Raw genomic sequence first — 11,470 nt, 5'->3', positions numbered from 1 at the left:
CAACTTCTGCTTCTGCCTCCCTTTCTATAATTTTTTGCTAAAAACTGAAGCTGCCCGCAATCTCCTCCAGGTCTCGCTTCTTCGTCTGTGAATTAAGATCTATATGATCTTTCATGGGCTTCAAGCCCCCTTTTTCGGTGAGCAGGAAAAGCCAGTTGGGCGCGTCGATGCTCGCGTAGAGCGTGGGTAAACGGGTGCTCCAACATTTCCAGTATTTCTCCCTCTGTCCTGGCCCGCCCTTCCTTGCTCCAGCTGATCAGCTCCTTATTGTCCCTCACCTTCGCTGTAAATATGCACCCTTAGGCCCTAGCGGGGGACTTCAACTCGGCCAAGTAGACGGAATCGATGTCGTTGGAACAAAGGCGCTCTGCGAATTTGAGGTCGGAGATAGAGAGTTGTCGAGTCAAGGATTCGAAGCAGGAGCTAGTGCTGCACTTGGTAGTGTTGGTGTTGGTGGTTATGGTGGACGTGAAACTCAGGCTTTGGAGGTTGTCGACTAAGTCGTCAATCCACGGCTCCATTATGGAGGTGAGAGAGAGTGTGATGAGTGAGAGAGAAGGAAGGAGAAAGAGATTGTGTCTCTGTGTGGGTTTTGCAGATCCACGGTGGACAGTGGTGAGGTTGTGAAGGTTTCACGGCGGTGAGATGAAAGATTGAGAGAGAACCGACATAGCTTTTCGTGTCGTTTCCCACAGACGATGCCAAATGTTGATGCATAAAATCTGGAGGATCTTAGACCAACGTAAATCTGACCGTGAATCACACAAACGCACAAGAACACAAAGATGTATCGTGGCTCATCCTAATGTTTGGGCTACATCCACACTAATGTTGATTATGTATGAATGTATGGATTACAATAGATCGGCAAGGGAGCTCTCTGTGGATGCAACCCTTGCCATTTTGCTCTCTATTTGGCTGAGAGGGTATTGCCCTCTATATTGTGAGGGGTGAATGTGAGGCTCTAAGACCCTTTGTTTTCCTCTGGATGTGAGGTTGAATATGAGTCCTTAATGAGGGTGAGGGAGAGTCCCTTTTATAGATTAAGGGCTCCATCCCCTTTTACATTTGTCATGGGCTTAGGGATGAGGCCCAAAGATGAGGCCCAATATATGGTACCAACAAGTGCAAACAAGTGATTTTGGAACTGATGCTCAGTCCAAAGATATGAACTGAGAGTGATCTTTCTAAATGCTAATGCACCAATGAGTCGAGTGATCATTCTGAATCGAGTATTCTTGTTCAGATGTTAAATTCATTAACTAAAGTTGTGAAGATAAAAGTTCGATATGCAAGTATTTAGTTGAAACGAGAATCTTCTAAAAATGGGTCTGGAAGATTACCACATTTTCCTTGCGGTGGTAAGTGGGAACCACACACAGTTTGTGCATGAGGATGCTCGATTTCTTTCCCCATTTAGGTTTAAAGTGCACCATTTCTTTTCTGAAAGATAAAGCTTCTATTGCTACACTTTTTTACCCCAAACAGTCAAATGACACCTCATAACAAAAAATTTACAGTGCTTCGGAGTATTGGATAATCTAAGAAAATGATTTTAATCTTAATGCACAAGAACCATCCGCATAACATCAAGATGAGCGTAAGTACGATAATACATACATACACATTTATAATATAAAATATGTATACATTCGATGGAACAGAATCAGAAAGTTGCTTGTAGGTTTTGAATGAGTCTTACTCTTGATAATGCTCCAATTGTGTGATGAACACTGTATTATAAACTAAACCAAAAAACAATAAAGCAATAAACAAAACACAACGATTTCAGAGTTCCTCCAATATAAGAGTACCTCTCTAACAACGGAAGCTTTATTGATTACCAACAAATACAAGAGAACTCACAAACACAAGGTGTTCTCAAGTATACAAACTTATGCCTCTCACAACTTTCACACACAAAACTCTATCCCACATCCATCTATTTATACTAATAGATGTCATAGGTTTACACAAAGTCCCTAGAATATAAGAAACCAAATCTGATACTAAAACTAAATCCCAAACCAACTAGGAAACACAAATCCAAATATCTTGCGTCCAAGATATCATAATCCTTTTTAGTTTAGGCATGTTGATTTAGTGCCAAATCGAACAATCTCCACCGTGGCATGAAATCCATAACAAGGCATCAAACAACTTCCTTTGCTCCACTATATCGCAAGATCAAACTTGCTTCAACTGCACCAAATCTAAGCAGTGCTCGAACTTAGCTGCATTAACCACTTTTGTCAACATATCAGCTGGATTATCTTCTGTAGCAACCTTTTTTAGACGAATCTCACCTTCAGCTACCACTTCTCTCACAAAATGATATCGTACATCAATGCGCTTAGTCCTAGCATGTTGTACTTGATATCTGGCCAAATAAATGGCACTTTGGCTATCACAATATGCATCCAACTTGTGTTGTTCTACACCTAAATCTCCTAACAACCTCAAAGTCCACATTTCTTCTTTGATAGCTTTGGCGATCGCCATGTATTCTGCTTCTGTGGTTGATAATGGCACTATTGGTTGCAATATTGATCTCTAACATATAGGACCATTTGCCATGGTAAACACACACCCAGTCATCGATTTTCTCTTGTCTAAGTCTCCAGCAAAGTTTGAGTCCACATATCCAATTGAGAACTTATCAATTCCTTCAACACATCTTTCAAAACAAATACCTTTGTCTCTCGTTCCATGTAAATACCTTAGTATCCATTTAGTAGCATTTCAATGCTCTCTTCCAGGATTATGCATGAATCTACTAACAATTCCAGCTGTGTGTGCTATATTAGGATGAGTACACACCATAGCATACATTAATCCTCCAACCAAATTAGCATATGGAATACCATCCATCTTCTTCTTTTCTTTATCAGTTTTGGGACATTGTTGACTGCTCAACTTGAAGTGAGAACCTAATGGAGTTCCTACAGGCCTAGTGTTTTTTGTTACTCCAAACTTTTGTAACAACTTTTCAAGATATTGCTTATGAGACAAGCACACCAAACCTTTTAATCTATCCCTTGTGATCTCCATTCCCAATATTTTCTTGGCTTCACTGAGATCCTTCATTTTGAACTCTTTCTCATTTGTTCCTTCAACTTTTCTATCCCTGAAATATTGCTTGAGGCTATGAGCATGTCGTCTACATAGATTAACAAGTACACGAAGGAACCATCTTTCAACTTCTTGTATAGTCATGACCCTTCATAAACTTGTCAAACCTTAAATACCACTGCCTGGGCAACTGCTTCAAACCATAAAGAGATTTTCTAAGCTTACAAACCAATCTTTCTTTGCCCTTCACTTGATACCCCTCAGGTTGTCTCATATAAATCTCTTCATCCAAATTACCATGAAGGAATGCAGTCTTCACTTCTAGTTGTACCAATTCAAGGTTGAATTGTGCAACTAGGGCAAGCAATATTTGAATGGAGGAGTGTTAAACCACAGGAGAAAAAAATCTCATTGTAATCTATTCCCTCATTCTAAGCATATCCTTTAGCCACTATCCTAGTTTTAAATCTTACCAAGCTCTTGTCATCCCCTCCATCCTTCTTTGCATAAACCCATTTGCAGCCAATTGCTTTCCTTCCTCTAGGTAGCTCCACCAATTCCCAAGTCTTATTCTTGTGAAATGAGAGCCTTTCATCATCCATTGCATGGCTTACATGATGCAATGGATGATGAAATGTTCTCTTCTTCACTATTTACTACTTCTTCAAAATTAGTAGGAATTTCAGCCTCAATTACTGGCAATGCATATACCATGTAGGCCATGCAATTTTTATATATTGTAGGTAAGGATATGTTTTGTTTTCCCCTTCCTTTTGGCTATGCAATCATCTTGTATCTTTAGTTCTTCTGATGGTGTTTCTTTTTCGTGATCACTCTCTTCATGTTCAAGGTTATCACCTTGTCTTTCTTCTTCCACAATTTCCTTACTTGGCTGTGAATTCACAATTACTTGTTCCTTAAGCTCCACCATCTGAACATCTTCCTTCAATTTCATGTGACTTTTATCGAATGTCACATCTCTACTTACTATAATCTTGTTCAACTCGGGACACCAAAGTTTCAAGCCTTTCACACCACTATTGAATCCCATAAAAACAGTTTTCTTGGCTTGTGGATCCAGTTTGTTTTCCTTCACATGAAAGTAGGCATTGTATCCAAACACTTGTAGTTTATCGTAGTTATGAAATGGTTCTCCAAACCACACTTCAATGGGTGTTCTACCCTCCAATGCTGTTAATGGTAGTTGATTAAGCACATGACATGCATAGCTCAAAGCTTTTGCCCAAAATCTCTTTGGCAGCTTAGCTTGAGATAGCATGCAACGAACTTTCTTGAGCAAGGTCCTATTTAGTCTCTCTGCAATCCCATTCGGCTGTGGAGTATGTCTAACATTGAAATGCCAAGTAATCCCTTATTTTTTACACACTTTGAAGAAAGGATCAGAGGTATATTCTCCACCATGTTCTTCCATTCCAGGAAGATGTCAAGAACCTCGTCCTTTCGTTTCATCATATATATCCATGGTCTGCGAGAGTAGTCATCAATAAAAGATACAAACCATCTTTTTCCACCTAAAAAAGCATTCTTTGCAAACCCCCAAACATCAGAGTGAACATAGTCCAAAATCCCTTTCGTTTGATTAACAGCTGAGCCAAATTTCACCTTTGTTTGTTTGCCAAGAACGCAGTGCTCACAAAACTTTATCTTTCCAACTTTTACTCCTTTTAACCACCCTTGCTTGATCAATCCTTGCCATGTCCCTTGCTTGATCAAAGTTGCTTGATCACTTTTATCACTTTGCACTTCATTAGCTACCATAGCCACTCCATTTTCCAAAGTCTTTCCTTGTAACATATAAAGTAAGCCATTCTGAGGCCCTTTCATTATGACAAGTGCTCCTTTAGCAACTTTGAGCACGTTGTTATCGGAGTAAAACTTGTAGCCTTGTGACTCAAGAATGCCTAGTGAGATCAAATTTTTCTTCAGATTTGTGACGTATCTTACACCATGCAATTCTCAAATCACACCATCATGATGCTTGATCCTGATGCTTCCAATTCCTTGAGTTGTACATAGGTTATCATCTCCCATATACACAATTCCATTTATAACTTTAAAGCTTGAAAACCATTGCCTTTGAGAAGTCATGTGATGGGTACAACCTTTGTCGAGCACCCACTCTTTTATATAATGAACAATGCTCGATGCAGTTAGGGCATAGACAAATTCCTCATCCTTGACTTCAACCATATTTGCTCCTAAGTCATCCTTCTTCTTTCTAGTGTTTTATTTTATTTTAGGGCAATCCTTCTTCCAGTGTCATTTTTCATGACAAAAAGCACACTCATCTTTGTCCAAGAACTTTCTATTATTTGAGACTCCTCTAGTATGAGACCTACTATTTTTCCTGTACGAACCTTTCTTTTCTTTCGATCTCCCTCTCACTATCAAAGCTTCAGAGTTATTCCTTTCTTGCCTGTCAAAGTGTCTTACCTCATGATTCATAAGAGCACTTGAGATTTCATCATACTTAAGTATCTCCCTGCCATAAATCCAAGTAGTCACGAAAGGCTCATATGATTCAGGCAATAAGTTCATTAGGATCAAGGCCTTTTCTTCATCTTTGATTATCTCTTCAAGATTTTCCAGTTCAGCTAAAAGCTTGTTAAACTCTTCTAGATGGCCAATCATATTCGTGCCCTCTTTGTATTGGAACCTATACAACTTGCTCTTGAGATGTAGTCGATTCTCTGCACTTTTTTTCATACATTTTGTCTCCAATGCAACCCACAATTCCTTCGCAGAAGTTATGTTCATCACATCATACTTCTGTTGCTTTCCTAAGCATAGCCAAATTGTAAAACATGCATGAGCATTCAATCTTTCATATTCTTCTTTTTTCATCGAAAATGACATATCTCCTAACACAACAACCAAATCTTGTTGTATCATCTCGAACCTCACATTGCCACATAGCAAAGTTGTTTGTTCTATCAAATTTCTCAATTTCAAACCTAGCACTCTGAATCGCCGTCTTGGTTCCACTAGTGCCAAACTTTTTTTCAACATCATCACCACTGGTAGAATCACCAGTCTTCGTCATTGCTTGATAGTCACAACCCACGTAATAACCTAAGCTCTGATACCACTTGTTATAAACTAAACCAATAAACAATCAAGCAATAAACAAAACACAACGATTTCAGAGTTCCTCCAATATAGGAGTACCTTTCTAACAATGGAAGCTTTATTGATTACCAACAAATACAAAAGAACTCACAAACACAAAGTGTTCTCAAGTATACAAACATATGCTTCTCACAACTTTCACACACAAAACTCTATCCCACATCCATCTATTTATACTAATAGATGTCATAGGTTTACACAAAGTCCCTAGAATATAGGAAACCAAATCCTATACTAAAACCAAATCCCAAATCAACTAGGAAACACAAATCCAAATATCTTGCGTCCAAGATATCCTAATCCTTTTTAGTTTAGGCATGTTGATTAATGCCAAATCCAACACACTAAACTGAGGCTTCTACACAACATGGCACTGACTTGGAAAGTCTTTCAAACAGTTAAATCTTCAGTCCTTTTTTCTTTTCAATGTCAGCTCGAACCTAATGTGAACAGTTTCCTATTTCACCAGTAACTATAACAGTAGTATTTTTGTCAGCGAAACTAGTCAAGGTCACCATTGTTCACTTCTATGCTGAACATAGAAGTCATCTTCAGACTCTACTAAAACAACACTGCTCATGACAACGCGATATATAAAGCCCTGTATAACAGGTAAGATCATGTTGATGGATAATAAAAGAAAATGAGATACACATCTAGAATTCAATGCTTGTTGATTGATCGATGCTCGTAGTTTACCTAAAATGGCTCAGCATTTGTCCCAGATGTTCGTACATAGACCAAGTCCCTCGACAAAAGGAATGGGTGATTCGCCGGAAAATAGGCCATATCGAAAGAGTGCATCCGGCGTGTTGTGTGACCGTCGTAGGCCACTGAAGCTCAAGGGAAAATTTTGTAGGACGGCAATAAGGCTAGCGATGTTGTATGGCACAGAATGTTGGGTGGTGAAGCATCAACACGTACACAAAATGGGTGTAGCGGAGATGAGGATGCTTCGTGGGATGTGTGGGCACACGAGAAAGGATAAGATTGGGAATGAGGATATCCGAGGTAAAGTAGGAGTAGCCGAAATTGTAGGAAATATGAGAGAAAATCGGCTCCGGTGATTTTGAACATGTGCAAAGAAGGCCGACTGACGCTCCGGTTCGAAGATGTGACTACGGGACAGAGGTTCAGGGCCGAAGGGGTAGAGGAAGACCTAGGACAACTTTGGAAGAGACTCTAAGAAAAGACTTAGAGTACTTGGATCTAACGGAGGACATGACACAAAACCGAGCGCAATGGCGTTCTAGGATTCATATAGCCGACCCCACTTAGTGGGAAAAGGCTTTGTTGTTGTTGTTGTTGTTGTTGTTGTTGATGTTTGGTGCAACTCCACAGTGACATTCTCCAAATCGAAATGAGGCCATTTCTATTTCAAAAGAAAAGCATGAGTTTTAATTCAATGCAAGGATGTAAAGCATACAAGAAACCAAGAAATTAACAATGTTAATGTTGTATCTATCACAACCCTATGATCTATAATATATATGACCAACTAATGGAAGCAATAATACTACGAGCACAACTTAACTAGACTTCATAAGGAGATAGTACCCCTAATATCTTTTGAAATTTTCTTAAATAAAAGGTTTGGACATGTTTGATATCATATTTGAAATTTTTTATCATTTCTCAAAACATTTCTTAAGAATATTTTTTTAAAACAATTTTTTTAAGAGTCAAAAACTTGATTGGTTTGCGATTTAAAATTTTTAAATCTTACAACTTAAGCTAGACAAAGAGATCTAAAAAAATGGGAGAGGATGAAAGAAAGTAAGAGATAATTGAAAGAAAGAGAAAGAAGAAAAAGGATCGGACGAGATAAAAAAGAAAATGAGTGAGAGAATGAAGAGAGTGAATTAGAGGAGAGATAAAAAAGGTAAAAAAAAGAAGGGAGAAAGAAGAAAAAAGAGATAGATTTGGAGTGACAGGGAATAAGGGAGAGAAAAGAAATGAGTTAGTTTAAGTTTAAAAACTCTAAAAGCTCATTTTTTTTATGTTTTTAGATAATATACTATATTTTTTTAGTTAATCTTAAGTTCAGTTTTTTAAAATAATCTTACCAAACAAGTTTTTAAACCCTAAAACTTAAAAATTATTTTTGAATTTAAAAAGTTAAATTCAAGTATAATATCAAACATACTCTTAGATATCAGCCATAGTTTTCATAAATTACAAGTCAAGAGGAAAAAAGCATTACGACAAATACCTCATAGTAGAACTCTTCAGCATATAAGAGAGCAGCGAAGTAATCCTTATATGTGGCGGGAGACAGAGGCTGGTTTAGAAGTTTCGGCGCAATGCCATTCTTGATCAAATCTTTCGTATCGACAGGAATTGCGAATATAGGTAATGAATCCTTCTCGACTCGCACATAACTTTTCTTCCCCTTTTGATGTAATACATCTGAAGAGGCCCGGGATAGAACCGGCTTAAAACATTGGACGGTGCTTAGTGGAGCATATGGGAGGTCCAACAGAGGATGATGGACATGGTTTCGAAGCAGATGTCGAAGGTGGCTCAGAGGAGGATGTAGATAGTTGAGGAATGAGGAGAAATCAGAGATGATGCATTGAGAGAAGAAGATTTCTGAGGTTTAAACGAAGATGTTGGAGGGTTTAGGAGACGAAGAAATGGATTATAGGGAGATAGGACTAGTTTATTTGGAGTAAATGAGAGTTTTATGGAGGCTGGAGATTGCTCAATAAAAGAGTTCAGGGCTGAATAAAAGAAGTCAGGCATCATAAAGATAATCGTGCTCAATAAAAGAATTCATTAGTTGAATATTAATCATAAGAAAAAAGATTTCTTTGAGATATCAAAGAATCGCCACTATATATAGAAAAATATATTGGAAATCGTTTTATAGGGTCCCAGCAAAATTCACTAATTTTGCTTTTAATTTTGCTTTTCTCGGGAAGACAGAATTCAATTGTAATTCAATTCAGAAGATGTCCGGTCACTTCTGCTTGTCAAAATCTGTAACCTGCACTGCAAATGGGCCAATGAGGTTCATCATATGAAAGTTTCAGAAAACAGATAAAGTTGTTTGCTCTTTTCCCCAAAATGCTCCAGGCAATCTCTCTAAACACCAATTCCAAATAATCTTTTTCCTAATGGTTTTGAATTCAAATATTAATTTTACAACTGAACCACTGCAGCTCAAATATATATTTATAGTTCGCTTAATGATCCATAATTAGAACGAGGTGAATTAAATTGAAGAGAAATTGAATTGAAAATTAATTGGATTAAGAAGGAATTAGAATTGAATTATTGTTAAATTAGTTTACTAAACCATTTGGAAACGGAGTACGAATGATGTTGGGGGTCCTAAACACTTTTCATTTCCTCGCCCATGACCTCCCTATGCCTTCCAACCGGTCCTATACACTTTTCATTTCCTTGCCCATGACCTCCCTTAGGGTGCTCCTCATGTCGGGGCGGTTTCCTGGATTCTCGATCGGTTCCCTTGGTTCTCTATTCGGTGGTTTTGTGCTCCTTTTCCCCAAGCACTCTTCTTTGCACGGAGCTTCCTATTTATGACTTTGGGGGCATCTCCACATCACTCATGATGGCTGACGCCTCTTGGAGGAGGAGGACCTACATGTTTTGGGTCATTGGTAATATAAGTCCTCAGTCTGGATGTCGTATCGATCTTCTCGTTGGTTTGAGTGATTCGCTCTAGGAGGTCTGTAGACATGTAAATTTCGTTGCATACAAATGATGCATCGCAAAGCTCCACGTGGCACATGACTCATCACAAATGAACAAGTCATCAATGACATGTGGCATAAGACAAGCAAAAGAAGTATAAAACTTCCCCAAAATCCGGCAATAAAGGATAACCCCCCTTAAATTCGGTTAGGGAATCCAAATTGGTCCTAAAATCGGAAAGAAAGTTAAGGCATCTTCACAAAACAAGCAAGATTTGAAGATTGCTCACAAAATAGGCAACAAGGCCTCATAATTTCGACCAAGAGAGTAAAGTGGCTGAAATTAAGACACAAAACATGCCTAAATTTTTCCATGGACGAATTAGGACATAAATCAAAGCCAAATCCACCCAAAGGCAAGCTTTGAGAGGCCTATAAATACAAGGTCCTCCCACAAGCATAAGGGTCGAAAAAATCTATACACAGAAGAACCTCTGCCAAACCTTTGAGGACTAATAAGCTGCCAAAGCTCTCTTCGAAGAACATTCAACCAAAAGCCGAAGCTTTCTCTTGACCAAAGCTGAAGCACTTCCTTGAAGAATCAACAAACGCTAGTGCCGATTCCTTCAAGACTTTGTTGCAAGCTTATAAACTTATAACAACGTTCGTTTCAAGATCAAGTCATCAAGACCCTTGAATCAGCGAAATCATGCATCAACACTACCCTTTGCCGCACCTTTGAGGTTAAGATCATCCACGCGTTGTTTTCAAGCTCAAAACTTGAAGCAATCGTTCAACTGTTCGTCCGAGATCAAGTCTTCGCGACCCTTGGATCAACAATCAACCATCTACATCAAATTTGAAGACTAAATCAGAAGAAAAGTTATAAACGGAGAATGTAACCTACAAATTTACTTTGTACACATGTTCTCGTTTCATTCGATACCGAATTTTCGTCTTTACAAATTTGGCACACCCGATGGGACATCTTTGCCTCTCATCTCTGTCTTCAAATCCGCAATAAAAAAATACGAATGGCATCAAGGAAAGATCAAGTTGTTCCCGCTACCAACGCGAAGAATAAGGGCATCCTTGCCGCAAGTGGTGGCACTTTGGACGTCACAACCCGAAGCAAGGCAAGAACTCTCTCTGTCGTGCCTTCCACCCCTCCACCAACTCTGCCGAATGAGTAAGAGTACCCGAGGCATGTACCTGTGATCACTCTGCCTCGCTAGGGGCGCCAAGCCAAGAAAGCCAGAGAAGGTACTTTGAGTCTTTGACTTCTGACACCAACTCAAGCAGCTCATGTCCCGTAGCCATGCAAGTCATAACTACTAGCGCAACTTTCATCGAGGAGCAGCTGGCTCAAATGAGTGAAGCAATTGCAAGGCTGATAATGATCGTGGAGGAAAATGACTTGCAAATTGCTATGCTCGTCAATCGTCTGGAGATGCAACAAGACAACAAAGTTGACCCGAAGGTTGATCCACTAAAGAAGGAAACCAACTAAAAGGAAGAGCCTCTAGTGGAGAAAGTCGACGAAAAGCTGGACCAAGTGACAGCGCTCATGAGATCTCTCTTTATCCAGC

At 39.0% G+C, this 11,470-nt stretch overlaps 1 long non-coding RNA gene and 1 pseudogene across 1 annotated transcript; both read right to left on the bottom strand.

Moving 5' to 3' along the window:
* Nucleotides 1-1,819: 1,819 nt before the first annotated feature.
* Nucleotides 1,820-6,496, bottom strand: LOC126607847 (uncharacterized). Its single transcript, XR_007617716.1, has 2 exons — nucleotides 6,359-6,496; nucleotides 1,820-1,910 (listed from the first exon to the last, which is right to left on the bottom strand). It is a non-coding gene; the product is annotated as an uncharacterized LOC126607847 (long non-coding RNA).
* A 237-nt stretch (nucleotides 6,497-6,733) lies between these two features.
* LOC126609235 (uncharacterized) lies at nucleotides 6,734-11,188 on the bottom strand (annotated as a pseudogene).
* Nucleotides 11,189-11,470: the final 282 nt, after the last annotated feature.

Source organism: Malus sylvestris, chromosome 16 (genome assembly GCF_916048215.2).
Source record: "Malus sylvestris chromosome 16, drMalSylv7.2, whole genome shotgun sequence".
Classification (NCBI taxonomy): Eukaryota; Viridiplantae; Streptophyta; class Magnoliopsida; order Rosales; family Rosaceae; genus Malus; species Malus sylvestris.
This window is presented reverse-complemented; position numbering and strand designations above follow the sequence as displayed.